Source organism: Pelodiscus sinensis, chromosome 6 (assembly GCF_049634645.1).
Source record: "Pelodiscus sinensis isolate JC-2024 chromosome 6, ASM4963464v1, whole genome shotgun sequence".
In the NCBI taxonomy this organism is placed as follows: domain Eukaryota; kingdom Metazoa; phylum Chordata; order Testudines; family Trionychidae; genus Pelodiscus; species Pelodiscus sinensis.
This window is the reverse complement of record NC_134716.1, coordinates 114981821-115001585: the sequence shown is the minus strand read 5'-3', so window position 1 is coordinate 115001585 and position 19765 is coordinate 114981821. Positions and strand designations below refer to the sequence as shown.

The window sequence follows — 19765 nt, the reverse complement described above, 5'->3', positions numbered from 1 at the left end:
TTTGCTTTAATTTTTTATTCTGTTTGTGTAAGCATGGGATCTTTCTTTTTATCTTATTACATCTTCACACTCATTTTCTCCTAGCCTGTCACAGCTTCAAAATTCATGGAGGCTACGTCTACACTGCCGGCTTTGCCTATGCAAATGAAGCGCAGATTAGCATATTGCAGTGCTTGATTAGCATGATTTATTCAAGCCGTTTTTGTGCAAGGGGTTTTTGTGCAAAAACAAGCAGTGTGGATGGAGTCTTTTGCGCAAAACCCCTGTTTTGTGCAAGATGCTTATGCCCCGGAGAGGCATTTGTGAGTATGATTTGTGGAATGAAGAACTGGACTGAAACCACTAACTTGGTTCACCAAATAGGCTACCAAATAGCCATCTACTTAGGTACTTATTTGACTCCCATCACTATAGTATATGGTTGTCCCATGATCAGAAATACACATTGTGCTATCACACCTGTTAATTAAGGATGCACCATATTCATTTTATGGATGGGGACCTGAGGTATGAAGACCCCAGTGTTTACATTTTCAGAAGTGCCCAAGGGATGTAGTGCCCTAAGTCCCATTTTCCAAAGCAACTTGAGCTCTTAGGGGACTGAGACTCACTGAAAGTCATCCAGACTTGGACCTCTGAGTTCCCAAGTCACTTCGGAAAATGGGACCCATATGCCTATGTCACTTAAGTGCTTTTGAAAATGTTTTCCCTCTAGGGAGTTGGTCAAAGTTGCACAGGAAATCTGTGGCATAGCTGGGCATTCAGCCTGGGTGTCGCAGACCCCTATCACGCAGTCAACTTTGCCATCCGGTAACAATAACTTTTTGTCAGTCCCGAACCATGTTTCGTGCTAACAAGCTTCCCATCCCACATCATATCCTATTGGAGCCCTTCTCCACCACAGGGAAGGGGTCTGGCATGGGTAAGCAGGAAGAGAGGAAAAAGGATCATCTACCCTAAGCCATCCAGAATCTCCCTACTAAAAAGTGAACTAGCTTGGTCATCTTCTCAGTCTCCCTCATGTACACCAGGTATGCTCAGAGCCAGTATATAGTGTTGGTGTTGGGGATGGGGGGGGGGGGTAGCCAACAATTATGGGTTTCCATCGATTACTGTCACTTTTAGTTTTCTGAACAAACCAGTTTTTGATTACACCTGATATTGCAGTAGCATTAATTACATGGTAACTAACATCCCTGGAACAATTAGCTATCTAAACAAAGATAATACGGGTAACTAAATTTCATCCTTCAGGGTGCAAAGGGATCCCTTTCAGGGGTCACAAAAGTATTTTCCCATGTAATTGCACAGTAGAGTAGATGAATTTGTTTTTTTAAATCTTTCCCTCTGAAATGGTATTGGCAACCACAAAAGGCAAGGTGCTGGATTAGAGGGGTTAGGAAATCTTGGGAATCTTGTTGATTGTGGGATTATTTCTAGGATCTCACTCAACTTTTGCAGTGTATGTGTTTTCAGGCCTTGGTTGATGTAAATAAGTGGTGTGGCCTGTTTACAGAGAGCCGTCAGGCCCTCTCCCTCTGCTCTTCTCTCCTCCTCCTCCAAGCTGAACTGCTGAGTTTGAGGGAGTTGGATACTTTCATCCCATTTTAAATGATATCATGCTGATTGTTCGGAGATGGTTGGCTATGAAAAGCTTTTCCCCATCTGCCTGTCAGTGTCTGGAAATCTGCTTGCTGGCCACAGAGTACCTTTGAGGTCTTTGCTCAGCCTAAGAGTACCTTAGAGCTCTTTGCTCTAAGAGCCAGGACTCTGCTGTTAAAGGGAGTTGCTTGTGGCTTCTGTCAGCTGCATAAGCTGAAATTTCTGCTGTTTTCAGAGCAAGGCTGCATTTCTCAGGTAGTGGTGTGATATTTCTGCTCTGTACAGGCAGTCCCCGAGTTATGCGGATCCGACTTACGTCGAATCCGCAGTTACGAACGGGGATTTTCTCGCCCCGGAGGACTGGAGCGGTGGGACGCCTGGTCCCGCCGCCCGCCTCCTCCGGGGCGAGAAAAGCTGCTCCCCATCTCCCTGGTCTGCTGGGGGAGCCAGCAGACCAGGGAGACGGGGAGCAAGCGGCGGAGGACCCGGAGCCGGATCCGCGGCGCTTCCAGCTGATCTGGAAGCGCCGCGGTCCGGCCCGGGTCCTCCGCCGCTTTGCTCCGCGTCTCCCTGGTCTGCTGGGGGGGGACTCAGCTAGTGCCTCCCCCCCCCCGGAAGACCAGGGAGATGTGGAGCAAAGCCCGGGGCCTGTGGTAGAGCAGGTGGGGCGCTGCCGGTTGGTCCCGCAGCACCGCTCCTTGGCGCTACTGGACCAACCCGGCAGCACCCCAGCTGCTCTTCCCCAGGAGTCCTGATTCAGCTGCTGCTGATCAGTTTCAGCAGCGGCTGAATCAGGACGCCTGGGGCAGAGCAGCTGGGGTGCTGCTGGGTTGGTCCAGTAGCGCCGAGGAGCAGCCGCGCTACTGGACCAACCCAGCAGCACCCAAGCTGCTCTGCCCCAGGCGTCCCCAAGTCAGCCGCTGCTGAAACTGACCAGCGGCTGACTACAGGAAGCCCGAGGCAGAGTTGCTCTGCCCCGGGCTTCCTGGAATCAGCTACTGATCAGTTTCAGCAGCAGCTGACTTGGGGACGCCTGGGGTTCTTAAGTTGAATCTGTATGTAAGTCGGAACTGGTGTCCAGATTCAGCCGCTGTTGAAACTGATCAGTTTCAGCAGCGGCTGAATCTGGACACCAGTTCCGACTTACATACAGATTCAACTTAAGAACAAACCTACAGTCCCTATGTTGTACGTAACCCGGGGACTGCCTGTACTTGGTCAGAACAGCTCCCCAAGCACCGAGCTCTTTGCTTCAACAGCATTTTACAGAAATTCGGGGCTTAATCCTCCCAAGTGTCTTACTATACGCTATACAGGCTCCCTGAGCCCAATGGGAGTGTGTACGATAGTAAGGGCAATTCTGCGTAGAAAGACCACATTCTTAACAGCTTGGCACCCCAGTCAGATCCTAATTTTTCCAAAAGGGCACAGCTACCCAGTTTCTTCCATCTCTTGCTTCGGTCTTCCATCGTGTGTTCACATCTACTTACAAAAATCTCTAGACTCACATGCAGCCTGTTCAGCCCAGCTCCTTCAGTAAACTGCCCACATTCTGTAAGTCAGGGTAGAATTTGGCCTTTTTTTCTTTTCACATGGCTGCAGCACTGGTATCTTGGCCAGTCTGACATTGCTAAGGAGCTGTCACACTGTCTGTCAGTCCCATGCATTTATTTTCCATTTGTTTGCAGGGCAATTGAGAGTGAGGTGTGACTGCATCCTGGAGATGAACGATATATGCCTCGTACAGAATATATATGCTGACACACTCACAGGTCCTCCGGCAATGAATGGTTTGACCATTCCATTGGCACTTGCCCTGGTAGGTGCAGAAATAGCTGACTAGCTTGGTTTTTAGTGTTGTCTGACACTTCCCTATTGGACGTCTAACGAGACTTGACACTTTAAAGTGGGGTAACACTTGTGTATGATGCCTGTCACGGTTACCAGGCTAACAGCACCTCTTATCCCCTTTGTCTCTTGAATTACACCAGCTCAGATCCACAGGCCTCACCTCTGACGGGGCTAGGGTCCACATCCTTTTCCCTTCTGATGGAGGATTTATGCTTGCAGTTCCCTTGCACTTCACTGTGTTTATCCCCACAGGTCTGTCCTTTAGTCTAAACCCCAAAGTTTTGCTTTCTTGCTCACACAGCTCTGACAGCATGTCTCCATGATCCACCAGCTTTTGCAGAGCACAGTACGTTTATTATAGAACAAAAGCATGTTGGCGAAAATACTTCATAAAACAATGAACAATCTACATGTGCGTGCGCTAGGTTTACCAGAAGTCAGCCATCTTTTACCTGGGGAATCTGGTAGATTTCAGAGTCTTTCAGATTCTTCCAGCAGGGTCTACCGTCTCATGTTAGGTTCTTTTGATCGAAATGAGAGACGGGCAACAAGCCCACAAGTTTTGTTTCTTTCCTGAGTCTCTTGAATGCAGTTTGAAGCAGTATGTTCTCACCAAGAGATGGTACTTGTCTGAAGTTGTTTCTCTGGCCCAGGATCTGCAGTAATTATCCCTGGCTGATTTTAGTTTCTAGAGGAAGCTCCTTAACCCTCATGCATGGAACCAGTATACAATCTGTGGATTACTGAGATACAGGTGAAATGTATAAAATTGATACAGTGGTTGCAAAGAGATTGCACGTGTCTGTAATATCGCCCACAATACCATTTAGAGCATGGTTTAGGCTGATGATTAAGAAGAATTTCCTAATAGTTATATTTATCAGGCAGTAAAATAGTTTCCCAGTAGAGGCGTTAAATTGTATTACCTAATGCAGTATACTCTCAAATTTACCTTGTGATTGTAATTGTTGGTATATCCTCAGCAAAGGGTTAAGTGCCTTACAGACAGGTAAGAAGTTATAGGGCAAAATCCTGTCTTCACCTGAAGTCCATGGCAAAACTTCCATTGGCTTGTGGAGGGCCAGGATTCCACCCAGAGTCTCAGCCCCAAGGAGCCTTCAAACTGCATACCATAGAGAACAATCTTGCTTTGGCCACCTTGGGGAATTAGATCGTTTCAATTATTTTTTTTCCACGTGCCATCTTTGGAAAGGGGAGGGTGTATTTTCCCCAAATTGATTGTGAGCTTCCCGTGGTTCTTGAGAATATCTTTTAGATTCCATAGGATAAGATATGGGGGTGGGGGAGGGGGACAAAGCACAGGTCAGTTTGTGCTTGAAAGCCATGTGCAAATCCCAGCTCCTTGCTGCAGCTACTGATTCAAGGATGAATCTGAGTTCTACTCGCTGGTGCTGTTTTGGGAAGATCTTCTGAGCTGCAGGACAGACAGGCAGGTTCATTGCGAGGTGAGATGACGGAAGCAGAGCTCCAGTAAAAGCTTTTAACAATTAGTCACCACTGTGTGAGTCTTTCTGGAGATGGCAGGAGTGAAAGGCCAGGTTTAGCATGGTCTGTGTCTCAGCAAAGCGGTGAGGAACGGGAATTAGGAGTGCAAGAGTTGTACAGTGCTCTTTCATTTGCTGAGTTATCCTGGTTTGCTGCTCCTAAGATACCAGAGAAAAATGTTCTGCTGCACCCAGGGCATTCTTGAACAAGCTACGTGTGGCGGAAATTCCTGCTGCCTGTTGTCCGAACATACCCATTATGGGCTCCACCACTGAATTGGCTCTTTCTCTGCCTGAAGGGTCTGTAGGGATACCATGCTCCTGATTTCTGGGACTCTAGCACTAGTCTGTGATAAAGGCTCTTCTTCCTATGTTAGAGTGAATTTTAATGTTAGTGATATGTGTTGGTTCAACAAACAAGCACAGCGTGTGTCCTGTATTGGTATCCCAGGCAGTTGCCTGGTGTGAAGCAAATGCTTCTAGATGGGATTTGGCAGTTCGGTCTCATCACGTCTATTCAGGTCCAGGCCTCTTAACTGCAAATGCCAAGTGGGGCCAATTAGTGGTGTTCGTGTGTGGTGCACCCAGGGGGAACTAGTCTGAGTCCAGGAAACCGCCCTCATGTGGGCCCGTCAACAGCCATCCCCTGTAAGGACAGTCACTTACAGCTGAGCTGGATTGGAGCCAGCCACCTGCAGATGAAAGGCCATGTCATCTGTTAGCTCGCCTCTTGGGCCATCCAGGCCAGTGGAAAGTTTGGAAAGTTACATAGTATGTTCTGTGTCAAGACTTCAGTAAAACCCTTTTGTGCTGTGAGAAGGCCAGTGCTAAAATGCAAAGGCAAATGTGTGCCTAGAGGGATACTGAAGCTGTATGGCAGCTCTATGGCTCTTCTGGATCTGCCTCAAGTGAGGCTGATCCCAATGTACAAGTGAGAGTAATGGGCCGGGAGGAACTGACCAGTTGAAGGCCTGTCCCCCTTCCCCTGGAGGGACTGAAGAGCAGCTCTTGTTCTTCCTTGAGCACTTGTCTGTGTGCTGTACGGTCCCCTGTAGACTCCAGTGTAAGACCCTGTCACAGATGTCTGTGCAAATGCTGAAACTGGCCCTAAGTACCCTTCAGGGAGTTTCTGTGACAGACGTTGCAGCCACATGCTGTATCTGTGAGAACCGTGTTGTATTCCACTGAGGGATGCTTTCTACATCCTTGTGGGTTTGGGATTAAATTCAGCTCCATGGGGGGAGAATTACAGTTCCTCCAGGAACTAAGAAAACTATGTTTGTGTCCATCTGTTTGCCTTGCTGGGACTTTAAACAGCTCTAGAGAAGTATACTGGTTCCAACAGGCACCTAACGTCTGTCATAAATCTGAGTTTAATCTGACCTTTTTTGACTTAATAAACAGACATGGTCTTTTTTCCCAGGGAGGACGCCACTCTGCTGAACAGTTGGAAAGACAGGAACGTGCCAGGTCCTCCATACGTATGTGCTTTAGGTATGTTTAGACGCTGTTGTTTGCTGTGTATGCCTTTGTCCTTAAATAAAGGTACTTTGCTTTGGAAGACCTGTTTGAGTCACCCGTAACCACTAACTCACACTAGTCCTAGCTCTTGGAGAAAAAGCAGAGAGCTGGATGTTAGTCAGACCTGCTCAAGAAGATGCAAGGGGACTGCATTCTAAATCCCTGGTCTGGCGGAAGAGAACACGGATCCTCATCCAGAGAAAGTTGGCAGCTAACAGCCTGAGAACTTGAGAGAGCATTCCTGAAGCAGACTACAGCGGGGTGGTTAAAGATGCCGTTACCCTGAAACTTTGACTTAATGTTTATGACATTGTTGCCATTCTTTCTGCTTCATGCAATTCAGGGAAGAGGGAAGCCTTTAATCTATCTTTTGTTTTTTACGATTCCAGATTGTATCCGCTTTAGAAAACATCTAATCTTTTCTATCATTTGCTAGTAGTGTAACGAACTGCCTTGTGCACATCTGTCCTCTACTACATGAGGTGAGAAGTACTCCTCTGTATATTGCAGATTGTTTACTACTAGTAGATTTTGGAGATTTTTCCTGAGTGCCAAGAAGTAGAGGCCTATGCTGATGGAGCAGGAGAATCTGTTCTACTGCTGATGGTTCTGTCCAGTTCTGAGTGGTCATGGTGTGTACTGTAGCGCAAACCACCAAGCCGTGAGTGACTATGGATTTGTTACAATAGGCAAATAGATTTGTTGGACATGTTTCAGAGACATGTGAAAGCAAAGATGGATTCACTTAGAGTACTGCAGTAACCTCAGAGAAGCAAGGAATGTGATGAAATAAGCCAGGAACAATAGGTACAGGAAACCTAAAGCCAATATCAGATCATCTAAAATACAGACTGTATCTTAACACTCACTGACTTCAGCAGAGAACAAACTCTTTTTTCCAGAGCGTCCCCTCTTAGAGAACAATGTTGCGTCAAAGCCAGTTGTTCCTACTGGCTATTACTAGATTCACAGACCTTCCCTGGGAGCCTATTCTAAGATGAAAGTTGCCTCCCTGTGACCTGGCAAGATTTATGGATTGGAAAATCTCCACTTCCACTCAGGGCTAGGAGTGCTGCTTTCTTATTGTCCCAGCCAATTTGGGAGATGGACAGTGGGGCTAGGTCAAAAGTGGGCAATAATTTTTGAGGCGGGGGGACACACACACCAAGAATTTGGTAAGTGGGCAAGGGCTGCACTCGTTACCAGATTTCACTGGAGAGCAACTGGTTACACTTACTCTGATGTATTCAGTGCCGCTATTGGATCAAGCGAAAAGGGAATGGAACTCTTTCACACATGCGCGCGCACACACACACACACACACGTGCATAGACTCAGACACTCATGCACTCTGAGTTGTGTGGAAAGCGCAGAAGAAGCCAAGCCTGGTGGGTCCAGTGTGTCTGCCTGCAGTCACCAATCTGGATTGGCAAGTTGATCGTACGCCCCGTGGTCTGTAGGCTCTCTTGCCTTTATTCAGCTGGGTGGCCCCATCACATACACCGAGTTCTTTTCCTGTGTCACTCACCAAGAGACCCTCCCGGATTTCATTCTCCTGATGCATATTCATTTCTTCTTCTCCTCTTCACTGCACCCCCATTTCTTGCCTTTCTCATGTGCGAGCAAAGATTACATCAGACCCCACCTAGCTCTGGCTCCTCCCTGTAGCCTCATGGCTCCTTTCCACAAAGGCACAGCCCACTCACCATTCATACACATCCAGGAACGTCCTTGTCATAGGATAGAATGTTACAAAGCTTAAAGATTGCACAAGCAATAGTGGAAGTTACTAAGCTTTCAAGAAGTTGCAGAACTTGAAACATTACATGAAAATTACATGGCTTGCAATAGCAGAAAGCGATGTGACTCACAGTGGCTGAAACTGACATGACTTAAAATACAAAGTTACATTCACATTACACTGGACAGGATGTAAGTTTTACACAACAGCACTCTTCCTGATATTTGTGGAGGAAGTGTGTGTGTGGGGGTGGGGGCGGGGGGTCTGGGATGGAGGTGCAAGAGGGAGTTGTGACCTGAGGCAGGAGATTGGGGTGTAAAGTCTGGGGGGGATGTATGCAGGAGAGGATTCTGACCTGGAAAAGGGGTGCAAGAGGGGGTGCATGCTCTGGGAGCAAGTTGTGACCTGGGTAAGGGGTACAGGAGGAGGTGCAGGGGTTTGGGTTGTGTCCTAGGGAAGGAGGGAGTTGTGACTTTGAGCAGAGGGTTGGAATGCAGCATCTGGGAGGGAGTATTGATACAGGAGTGGGGTTGCAGAGGGACTTGGGGCAGGGTTGCAGGTGGGAGGGCGTCAGAGGGCTGGGAGGGAATGAGGGGTTGGGTTGCCAGGTGCAGGGTTTGGCTGGGAGGTGCTTGCTTTACATGTCTCCTGGCCAGCAGACCAGCAGGACCTTCAAGCAGGCTCTTGGCCTGCTGCTCCCTTGCACACCACTCAGCAGCTGGCTGTGGGGGACACGTGCTCTCTGTGCATCATGCACCCCTTGGCGGGGCAGGAGTCCTCCGTGGGCTGCTTGCACTGCAAGCATAGCCCGGGCAGTTCCCATTGGCTAGAAACTGACCAATGGGAGCAGTGCATAAAGCCCCTCCCCACCAGGGGCATGCAGAGAGCACGTGGCCCCCCACAGCCTGCTGCTTTGAGTGGTATGTGGGGGTGTGGCAGACAGGAAACCTGCCCAATGTCCCCACTGGGCTGTGGGATGGTGGGGGGCTGGATCTGGTGGGGTGGCGGGCTATCGCAGGCTGTATTTTGCCTGCCCCTGGGCGAGGCTACGCTGGGTTGTTATAAGATCACTTGGGTGGTTAGGAAAGTACTTTCTTGCGCTAGATCCTGAAGCTGAGCCACCTGGTGGGAAGAAGCTGCACAGCTATGTGCTAAATATGCCTGCATGTGCAGGTGATGAATGTCTCTAGGAACAGTGAATGAGCAAGGGAAGTAGGAGAAATGGACCAGATGGGAGTGGGAGAGGAATGACAGAGCAAAACCCAAGACTGATCATTCTGAAATGTTTCATAAAATCATCACACCATGCCTGATCTTCCAGTACTTGTTCTCAGAGGAAATCTTTACACCTTCGAAAGGTGAACCTGGGAACTTGAACCCTTTATGTGTAACAAATCTAACCCCCCTCCCCAGTTGTCCACTTCTTAACTGACTGCTTCCAGCTTGCATTGCCCTTCACCTTAACAATCTGCACCATTTGCATTTATCTCCAACTCTGCTTCTTTCCCTAGACTGGAAGAGCAGCTCTGTGAGGTTCCAAAGTTTGTGCCTTCCACCAACAGAAGTTGGTCCAAGTAAAAGATACTTCCTCACCTTCCTTGTTTCTCTTCAAAGCTGTGATAAATGCTAACCCGTTAGCAAAATGCAAATACTACCAAGGCCACTCTACTGAACTTTATCACAGTAGCACAGACATGAACGTTCATCAGCACTGTGAATGTAATTGGTAGGAATGAGCACAGTGCTTGAAAGACCTCATTATATATGTATCAAAGTGCAAAGATGACTCCACATTCTTGAAAGGCTTAAGGTCTCTGTCTCATTAAATCATTAGAAATGCCACCCTACGTATGTGAAAAGGGGGTTCCTAATGATTAAAAAACCACAAACTTGAAAGTTAATCAGGTCTGCTCTACAAATGAAGCAGAGTGGGCTGAACACCATTGAAAAAGAAGGAAGAAGCGTAAAGGAAATGCCACTCTGTAATGCTTGCAATGCCTTTGCATTATCCAGAAATGTCACACATTTTGGCAAATTTCAGAGGCAGTGCAGAGACTCATCCAGCCAAAGAGCCGATGGGGAGCAGGGGGAAATATGATTATGAAGGTTTGGAAAATTTGGCTTTCTTCCTTTTCAATACTATGGCCTATTTTTGCTTATGTTATTTGAGCAAAGTGCTTAACCGACGAAAGGGGAAAGCAGCCCATAGACTGAACTGAAGAACATTTGTCTGTGTATTCTTGCATAGAGCACCAATCCCTGTGTATGAAAGCTGATCACTCACTAGAGAGGCTGGCGGGCTGTCTTTTGGAGTGCTGCTTAGGGATTGAAGCTGAGAGTCTGAATTTTCCTGGATTCTACCTCTGGCTCTGCTGCTCCTTCACTGGGGTATTGAACAGTATATTTAACATTTATGTGCGAAAATGTACCGATCTGCGAAGAGGGCATGCAATCAAACCCAGCTTAGCTGACCCCCCCTTTTTCTAAATTGATGGCCATGTTTCATGATGGGTTGGGGTGTGTGCTCAGAGCCATTGAACCAAATGGTACATGATGGAAATGACTTAAAACACCCTGCCTATGTCTACATGGTGCATTGTTGCACAGTAAGATATGCAAATGAGGGGGGAATGAGTATTGCTGCACCTCATTTGCATACCTAATGAGCAGGGCTCGTCAAGCGGCGGTGAGCCTGCTTAGTGTGGCCGCGCCGGGCTAAAATCTACTTGCCATGGACGAGTGGATTATATTAATTGTCGAGCCCTGCTAATGAGGCACCATTTTTGCTGCATGGGGTTTTGCACAAGAAGGAGCTGTCTACGCAGCTCCTTTTTTGTGCAAAATCCCCTCTCTTGTGCAGAGCCATTCTGCTACTTATTTTCAGGAAGAACGGCTCTGCACAAGAGGGGGGGTTTTGCGCGAGAAGGAGCAGTGTAGACAGCTCCTTCTTGCACAAAAGCCCCGTGCTGCAAAAATGGCGGGTCATTAGGTATGCAAATGAGGCGTGGAGATATTCATCCCTGCACCTCAATTGCATATCATATTGCGCAACAACGTGCAATGTAGATGTAGCCCCTTTGTTCTAGCACTGATGGCAATGTGAACTGATTACATGTCAAAATGTATCCTCTGCGTGAGCCTCTTGCATGTAAGGGATACATGCAATTTATTGTGATAAATATTAAGAAAATCAGCTCTCTCCTGCCCTAATACTTACACTCCAACCTGCCTTGATCCTTGTAATGTACTGTAAGATCTGCAGATGAAAGGTGCCGTGGAAATGCAAAACATCCTTATAAAATAATAAAGACAGACACACAGAAAAGAGAATCTTCAACTTCGGTAGGTTTTCTTGGCAAAGTTCCTCTGCCAGCAATGGATACGCCACCTCCCACTGGGGCCAGAGGTTGATTGAGATTATGCCTTCCTTAATTGCTCTTTTCAAATCACCATGTCATTACTGTACACTGGGGTAGCAGCAATACTACTGAGCAGTATTCAGCTAAATATATAAAACTGGCAGGCCAGATCCTCTACTGCTGTCTGGGCGGAAAAATCTCTACTGATGTTCGTGAAGCTACTGCCCTTTGTACCAGCTAAGAATCTGATCTAGTATCTACGGAGTCTCATAAAAAATTAAAAGCAATTTAAAACGATATAAGAACTCGGATCACCCTGGAATTCTTACAGTTTTATCCGTTACCGTTTCTGATACCTGATTTGTGTCCATTTATCCGTTGTCGCAGAGACTGTCTATTTTGGCCAATGTTCATGGCAGAGGAGCATTTCTTGCACTTGATGGCATATATCGCATTAGAAGATTCAGTTGTATTGAGCCCCTGATTATGTGGTATACGTGGTTAAGTCCTGTGATGGTGTTGGATGTGTAGATATTTGGACAGAGTTGGCAGTACAGTTTGTCGGGGTGTGTGTCTGTGTCTGTCTGCTGGTAAGTATTTGTTTCAGGTTATTTGTAAGTGAGGATTGGCCTGTCTCTGAAGGCCTGTGAGTGTGGAATCGTTTTCCAGGATAGGTAGTAAATTCAGTGATGCGCTGGGGAGGGGAATGGAGAAGGGGGTGAAGCTGGGAACTGTAGGTGATGACCAGTGGTGTTCTGTTGATTTTCTAATTGGCCTGTTGTGCTCTCTGTTATCAGAGAACTTTATCCAGAGGATGGGCAGTGATGCACCCTACTGAGCAGGGCTTTGAAGAACAACAGCTCCTTTGTGGGATGAACAGGTCTGCAGAGGTGGGAGGGAGCCAATGTGCTAGAGGGAGGTACAGTTACTCCCAGGGCTCTTGGACAGCTGAGATTCACACTCCCATTGCTGTTGGCTCTCCCAGGCAAGTGCTTCTCTACCCTGTTGGGGCCACCTCTCATGGCTGGTAGCTGTCTCCTGAGTGCAGTGCTTGGGACTGTGTCTGCACTCATTGGATGCCCAGGCTGTGGGACCCATGCCTGTTGACTTGCTGTTTCCAAACCAGCAGTGCACATCCCCTGGGTTTACAGTTGCTTGACCCTGTCTCCCAGCCATTCTAACTGCATTATGCAGACCTTCTGAATCAGGCCGCAGCTTGAGCTGCATTTGCCCTGCAAAATGACAGGGCTTGGGTCTGTCTCAGCTGGACTTAGGCTTTGACCCAGCGTGCTAGCAGGGTCCTACAGCCTGCTCCAGAGTGCCGCTAAACTGAGTCAGACTGATTCCTGTGTGGACAGAATGGGGGCTGTGGCTCAAACCCGACTCAGAGCCCAGGTTGAGAGTGCACTGTTGACATTCTCTGAGGGGAAGGAGGAATGCTCCTAGTGCACTTATTGCCCCCTTCATACCTATATTCATTCTGGCCCTGTGACAGTTTGTGCTCCATATACATGGCTCTTGAGGCCCCTGGTGATAAGGTCCCTTCAAGACAGGGCAGGTTGAGGTACTTTTCCAGTGTATAAAATAAGGGTTCTCGGGGAAATCAGTCTGAGATCTGGTGAAGATAATTCTGGAAGGCCCGCCAGTATCTGTCCTCGTAAAGGAATCCAGGTCAGAGGCATGGATTGGGCCTGAGTAGGCCTCAGCTGGATTGCTGTGTGCAGTTCTGTGTGCCATATTTCAGGAAAGGAGTGGACACACTGGAGAAAATCCAGAGAAGAGCAACAAAAATGAATCAAGGTCTAGAAAACATGAGCTCTAATGGAAGATTGGAAAAAAATTGTTTCTTCAGTCTGGAGAAGAGAAGACTGAGAGGGGACCTGATAGCAGGGCAGTATTGCCTAAGAGCCAGAGTCTGAGCGGTTGGGGTTAGCATCTGTGTAGGGGGACCCGGTCTTTCCCTGCTGCACTGGGTCCCAACCCAGGATCCTTTGAGCAGTAGGATGGTCTGCTGCTCCGTTGGCGGGGAATCCAGCCAAAACACACTGAGGATACCTGTAGGGTTGCCAACTGTCCGGTATTCTCCTAGACAGTCCGGTATTTGCGGGCTCCATCCTGTTTAAAAAAAAAAACAAACAGGCAATACCAAACATGTGAAATGTCCAGTACTTCCTCTTTCCCAGCACATCTGGTGGGGGCAGAGGAGTGAGGAGTGCGGCTGAGTCCTCATGAAGGCTGCTCCTATCCCCACACCCCCAGTGGCCCACAGCTTCCCTGTGCTTACTGGGTCAGAGCTGTGGGGTTTTAAATATGGCGCCGAAGATGGCAGCCATCTTAAAGGGACAGCCTCCTTGTAAAAAAATTGTTTTTAATTTTTTTTGTTTTTGCTCAACAATTCTGTTTGGGGGGCAGCGGGGCGAAGCTTTTTTCCCTGGTGTTTTTTTTTGGGGGGGGGAGGGGTGTTTGGTATTTTTTGTTAAACCATCTGGTAACCCTAGATACCTGGGGGGAGAAGCCACTCCTGCACCCTCCTTGGGTTACTTCTTACCACTTCGGCTGGGTCAGCTTTCCACATAGCAGCCAGGCTTCCGGTTCCTTGGCAGCTGAGTCACCCTGGTACTCCACGAGGTTTATGTTACATTTGTCTCTGTGGGCTCCAGTTCTTGATTGCTGAGTCAATGTCAGCTGCAGCTCCGGCTGGAGGTCCTTCTCCTTTGCTGGCCAACCCAGACTGAGATGTTCTGCTGTCTTTTATACTGCCCCTGCACTCGGCGCATGCCCAGTCTGGGAGAGGGGGCGGGACTTCCTCTAGCCACACGGTTTTCAGGAGTGGTCGACAAAGGCTTCCCTTGTCGACCAGTCTGCATCTTGACTTGCGTGCTGTGCCGACGATTAGCTGAGCTGGCACAGCGTGGTGGCCTTTTTATTTTAATGAAGCTGGGGATATTTAAATCCCTGCTTCATTGACTATGTCGGGTAGCCTATGTCGGCAGAGGCATGTAATCTAGTCGTACCCAGAGTGTAGTTCAACAAGGATATGAAATGCCAAATGGCCCCTGCTTATCCTGCTGGTCAATATTGTCTTTGTTTACTTGTAGGTCCCCTGTCTGTATTTATCTGTTGTCTCTATTCTTAGTCTATAAGCTCTTTGGTGCAGGAACCGTCTTTTTGTTCTGTGTTTGTATAGCATCTAGCACACTGGGATCCCGGTCTAGGACTGTGGTTCCAGGGCACTCTAGTAATACAGATAATAAATCATGGTGATATATTGGTCCAGTTTATTGCTTGTGGTGTTCCTGTTGTGTAGCAAAACAGGCGACCTTTCTCTAAGGCTATTGATATAGCACAGTGATGGGCAACCTAAGCTAGTTGAGTGGGCTGCACGAGTGTTGTAACGAAGACATTGTACTGGGCTAGGGTAGTTATGGTAATTGCGCTTGCCTACCTAGAATTTGCAGGGTGTACCAATAGTAGCACTTTGATGAGATGCAGAGGGAGCACACCGCTCTCATGATGAGTGTTGTGTGCAATCAGCATGCACCTCACTTTGTGTGCCCTTGTTTTACGTGTGTGTCACTTCAGTAATACCGGTAGGAAAAAACTTACCTGGATGGAAACCAGAGGAATCTGGCAATCCCGTGCATGGGCAATGGTATACAAAACATCTTGCAGGCCAGGCACAGAAACCCAGTGTAGCCCACAGGGTGCCCCCTGCATATCTAGTACTTGTCTCAATCTTTTTCCCTGTGTCTACGTCAGGGGTGTCCAAACTTTTTTCAACGAGGGCCAGATTTGATGAAGTGAACATGCGTGAGGGCCGACCATTTTGCCTGACATTCTTTGATCCATTAAAATTAAATGCAAATTAACTATTTTATGCAAAGTTTATTGCAAACGGCATACTTTTCATTTCGTCACATGGATGACAAATCTAAACAGGTGTTAAATCACTCTGCCTTTCATATCTGAAGGCCAGATGAAAAAAAAAATCCAGGAAGCTGAAATATATGTCAGGAACGTTGTAAAGTACATTACATATTATTGGTAATAAAGGTTGTCTGTCAACTTTTAAGTTCAAAAAATATGAACAGGAACATAAGACCAAGTATACATGTTGTATCCAAATATATTTATAACTGATTTAGACCAACTGACATTAACTGAGATTTTACAATGTATTCATCTCAATACATATGGATTCGTTGGGGGCCATAAAAGATAGATATTGCCAAATTACCTGGGGGGCCGTATTAAACCGGAACACGGGCCGCAATTGGCCCGCGGGCCGGACTTTGGACATGCCTGGTCTACGTAGATAGAGCTGGGAAATATTTTACAGTGAATAATAAATTGGCCAATATCGCCCTGGTGTAACTCCATGGAAGCCAATGTAATAAGAACAGAGATGAATATGGGCCAAGAATTTCAGTGACTCCTGCCCATCTTCTTGGTGTACTCAGAGTGTGTGTGTATATATGTGTGTGTGTGTGTATGTATATATATATATATATATATATATATATATATATATATATATATATATATATAATGAGTCAGGGAGAGGTTAAAGATAACCCTGCCTGGATAAAATAAAAACACGGCCCGCAAGCCCATTTGTGTGCTTTGATGGATCAGAGGCAGGAGTGGAAATAACTTCTGGAGAATGCTGGCATCTTGTTAGTGGCTGGAGTGGCTGATCCACCTTAAGGAACCTCAGATCATAGGACAAGCTTAGTAATTGGGAATGAATGATGAACCCAACACTTCAGTAGAGATCAGCACCAGTCTAATCTTTGGTCTGAGCTATTGGAATCTTTCCAGCCAGCTCTATTGAACTGCCCGTGCTTTCAGGATGTTCAGAGTCTATTAGAGCTGTTGCAGACACTCCTTATCTTTATAGCGAGTGTTCTATCCTGCAAAAAAAAAACAAAAAACGGGGGGGTGGGGGGTTGCCAGTGCATTCCTGCAAGGGGATTTGAGTGGGTGTGGACATGCCTGAGTGGCGTCCCATTGAACATTGAACTCAGTGGGATGTTGCTCGAGGGTAAAGGTTTGCCAGGTCACATGGCAGGATTGGGCCTTAGACTGTAATCTCCTCAGAGCAGGGCTTATGTCTTCCTTTGTGTCTTGACGGCATGGCATCGTCAGAGCTTTGCCTCCCAAATACCAATTATCATACCCCTAAATACCCCTGAGCTTTGGGGTGTTGAACTTTTGGAGCTGAATGTTACAGATCAATCTCTTCTTAGAACATCAGCCAGATTTTAAATTTCCTTCAAAGCAAATTTCACATCAAGACAATGCAGAACTGCAGGTTAGATTGATCCCCTCCCTGGTGCAACTCCATTGAACTTCAGTGAAAGACACCAGGGATGAATCTGGCCCAACATTTCTGTGCAGTGCTCCTGCCTCTGGCTGCTGTGGTTCTTACCATATGTGCCTCTATTTCCTTGCCATATCCTTGCACGGTCGGTTATTTACAGCAGTGGCTTCTAAAAATAGCCAGCTGGTTTGAGCTGTGTGTGTCCTCTGTCACCCCACTCGGCCAAACTCGGCACAGATGGGCTGCTCAGATCAGCCATGCTCCTTCTCGGAGAGTTATTCCTCGTGATCTCATTATTCCTGTAGGTGATTGTGCTGAGCTGCCGCTGAAGCTTGTTCCCCGTATAACTTTGCATTCTCCACATGAAATGTCGATAGTGAAGTCACTCCACTGTGCGCTTTGTCCTGGTTCGTCCTGTTATGGGATCTGGGCTTGTTATATTTTTAATCTGAATTCTCTTTGGACAACTTTCCCACGTTATTTCTGATATTGGCATGCTGCTACCAGCAGGCTCTCTTCATTGCCCTTGGCATTCAGTTGTTGCCAGCCCCACGCATTCAAAAATGATGCGTCAAGTTCTCCCCCCCCATTCCCCCCCAAAGTAATGAGATTGAAAGTTGAGATTTTCTTATGTTTATCTGACTCCGAGAGCTGAATCACTTGGAAAAGCACTAAATATTGCGTGTAAAACTGCACAAGTCAGTAAAATTACTGATTTCTTGTACAGGACCAAACCGGTACCTTTATTCATATAGAGTAGAACTGGACCCCTCAGCTAAATCCCATTTAAAATGCATGGAACTACTTCAGGAGGAAGATCTTACTCATGTTGAATAGCAGGCGCACAGTCTGGCCCTGAATGCTTTTGCAAGCTTTGCTATGGATGGCAGTGTGGATCTGCAATACTCAGAGGAGCTGGGATGCCCGAGCCAACATATAAAGCTTAAATCTCTATCTCTCTCTCTTGCAAGAAGACAAATGACTGAGAAGCTGGAGCAGGCTGGTGATGTGCCAATTCACGTCATGTCTTCCTAAGAGACTTCAGGTTCCCTAAAGCTGCTGGGTGGAAACCTCTGCAAACCTTAATCCTCTGTTAATACAGAACAGGTCATATGTCAGTACAGACCTCCCCATTCTACCTATCTAGATCCAAATTGCCAAGTCTGTAAGCATGAGAGGCTTGGTTCATGAAAGCATAGGCCACTGGTGCATGTGGAGGGAGGGGGCACAGGGAGGGCCACCTAGAGGAACCACAGAGGGGCAATGAGGCACTCCATTTAGCAATTCAGATTCGGGAGGGGGGCCTTAATCTTTGGGTGGTGTTGCAGTCTGAGAGCTACCACAAGTCACCTTTGTATGGAAGGCACTTTCCATGGTCTTTCATTTGGTCTCTCCTGAGCCCACAAGCAATGGTATAAACTCAGCCCATAGAAGTATTTATTTCTATAGACTTTAGATGGTAGGTGGTACTGGTCAGTCACATTAAAAATAGGCACTGGCCTCCAGAATGGAAGTAAGAAAAGGGATGGCAAGCAATGGGACTCATCACTTTGGTTCCGATTCTTTCTTTTGTTTTGTACCATTGTGTTCGTTGGTTGAAAGAGATCCTGTTTGTATAGAGGAACCGAAGTTGGGCAAATGGGTGATGCTATGGGCTAGCAGATGGAACACTTGCACTGAATCAGGTAACCTGGGTTCTATTCCTGCCTCCATCATTAACCCGCTTGGTCAAATCACTTTACTTCCTTGGCATTCTGTTTCCCTTCCCACCCGTTGTCTTCCCTGTTAAGATGTCAGTTCTTTGGGGGCAGAAATCGTCTCCTGCTCTGTTTGTACAGTGCCTAGCAGAGAGGCCTCACTAGTGGTTGGGCCTCTGGATAATACTGTGATACTGGTAAGGAAGGGGATTTTGCAAAATGGGTTGTACAGACAATTGCAACTTACTCTTTTTTTTTCAAAAAAGACCTATCTTTACTGTGTTGTTTAAAAGCTGACCTTGCAGATCTGCCAGCCATGAAGCGCAGCGCCCCTAAATACAATGCAATACAGCATGAGCTCTATTGGTGAATAGTGCAGGATTAAGGGTGTGATTAGACATGGCTTTCAGAGACATAAATGTAAGCAATTGTGAAATGATAGCTGACTGTTTCAAATGATATCAGATGTTCATCTTGCGGAGATTGCTTGTGTGTTACAGCAGCTTGCTGTGTGTCAGTAGGCAGAATGACTATAGTCCATTTCTCTACCTGCTGGGACAACAGGAAGAAAGCAGTGAATGCTGATTTTATTTCCCTTGGCATTATTTCCCTATCACAGGCTGCATTGTCAGCTTCCAGAGCTGTTTTTAAATTACACTTCATGCTCCCTAAAGTTCCCAGTCTTGCTAATCCTGGTCCAGCTCCACCAGTGTATGCAGCTCCAGTTTGCGTAGGGTGCCGGCATCTACAGTGCTCTTAACATCCTGTGATCTTACCCCTGGCCAGAGCCAATATAAACAAGATGGTAAAAAAATTAAAAAAATGCAGGAGGCAGCCAACACGTTGTCTGTTGCATTAAGTGGTTTGGAGGGACTGTCGTGTTTTTTCTGGGCAGTGCCTAGCAAAATGGGACCTGGATATGGCTTGGAATAATAATAGAGCTGCTAGTGTGAATACCCTCAGTGATGCTTCATGGATGAGAGTGACAGAGAATTATAGAGAAGGGGTTTAGATCAAGCCAAAGAACTTTGAATTCAGGGTTCTGTTACTGGCTATAGATTCCCCATGTGATGGAGGAGGAGTGATCTAATTGCGTTTTCCTGAGTTTTCCCCATCAGTAAAATTGGGATAATACTCTCTGCCTTAGTGGGATTGTTGTTATGCTT

At 46.9% G+C, this 19765-nt stretch overlaps 1 protein-coding gene across 12 annotated transcripts in view; it reads left to right on the top strand.

Moving 5' to 3' along the window:
- The window catches only part of MAPK4 (mitogen-activated protein kinase 4), a 157143-nt gene that overhangs the window by 17033 nt on the left and 120345 nt on the right, over positions 1–19765 (top strand). For 8 of the 12 annotated variants that reach the window (XM_075932669.1, XM_075932670.1, XM_075932660.1 and 5 more), the window contains one exon: positions 6382–6452. The exons of 2 other annotated variants lie outside the window; for them this stretch is intronic. The gene's annotated coding sequence lies outside the window, so the exon portion shown is untranslated. Of the gene's footprint in view, positions 1–3290; positions 3422–6381; positions 6453–19765 lie in introns of all 12 variants that reach the window. 2 more of the 12 variants (XM_075932662.1, XM_075932665.1) reach the window with 1 other exon arrangement.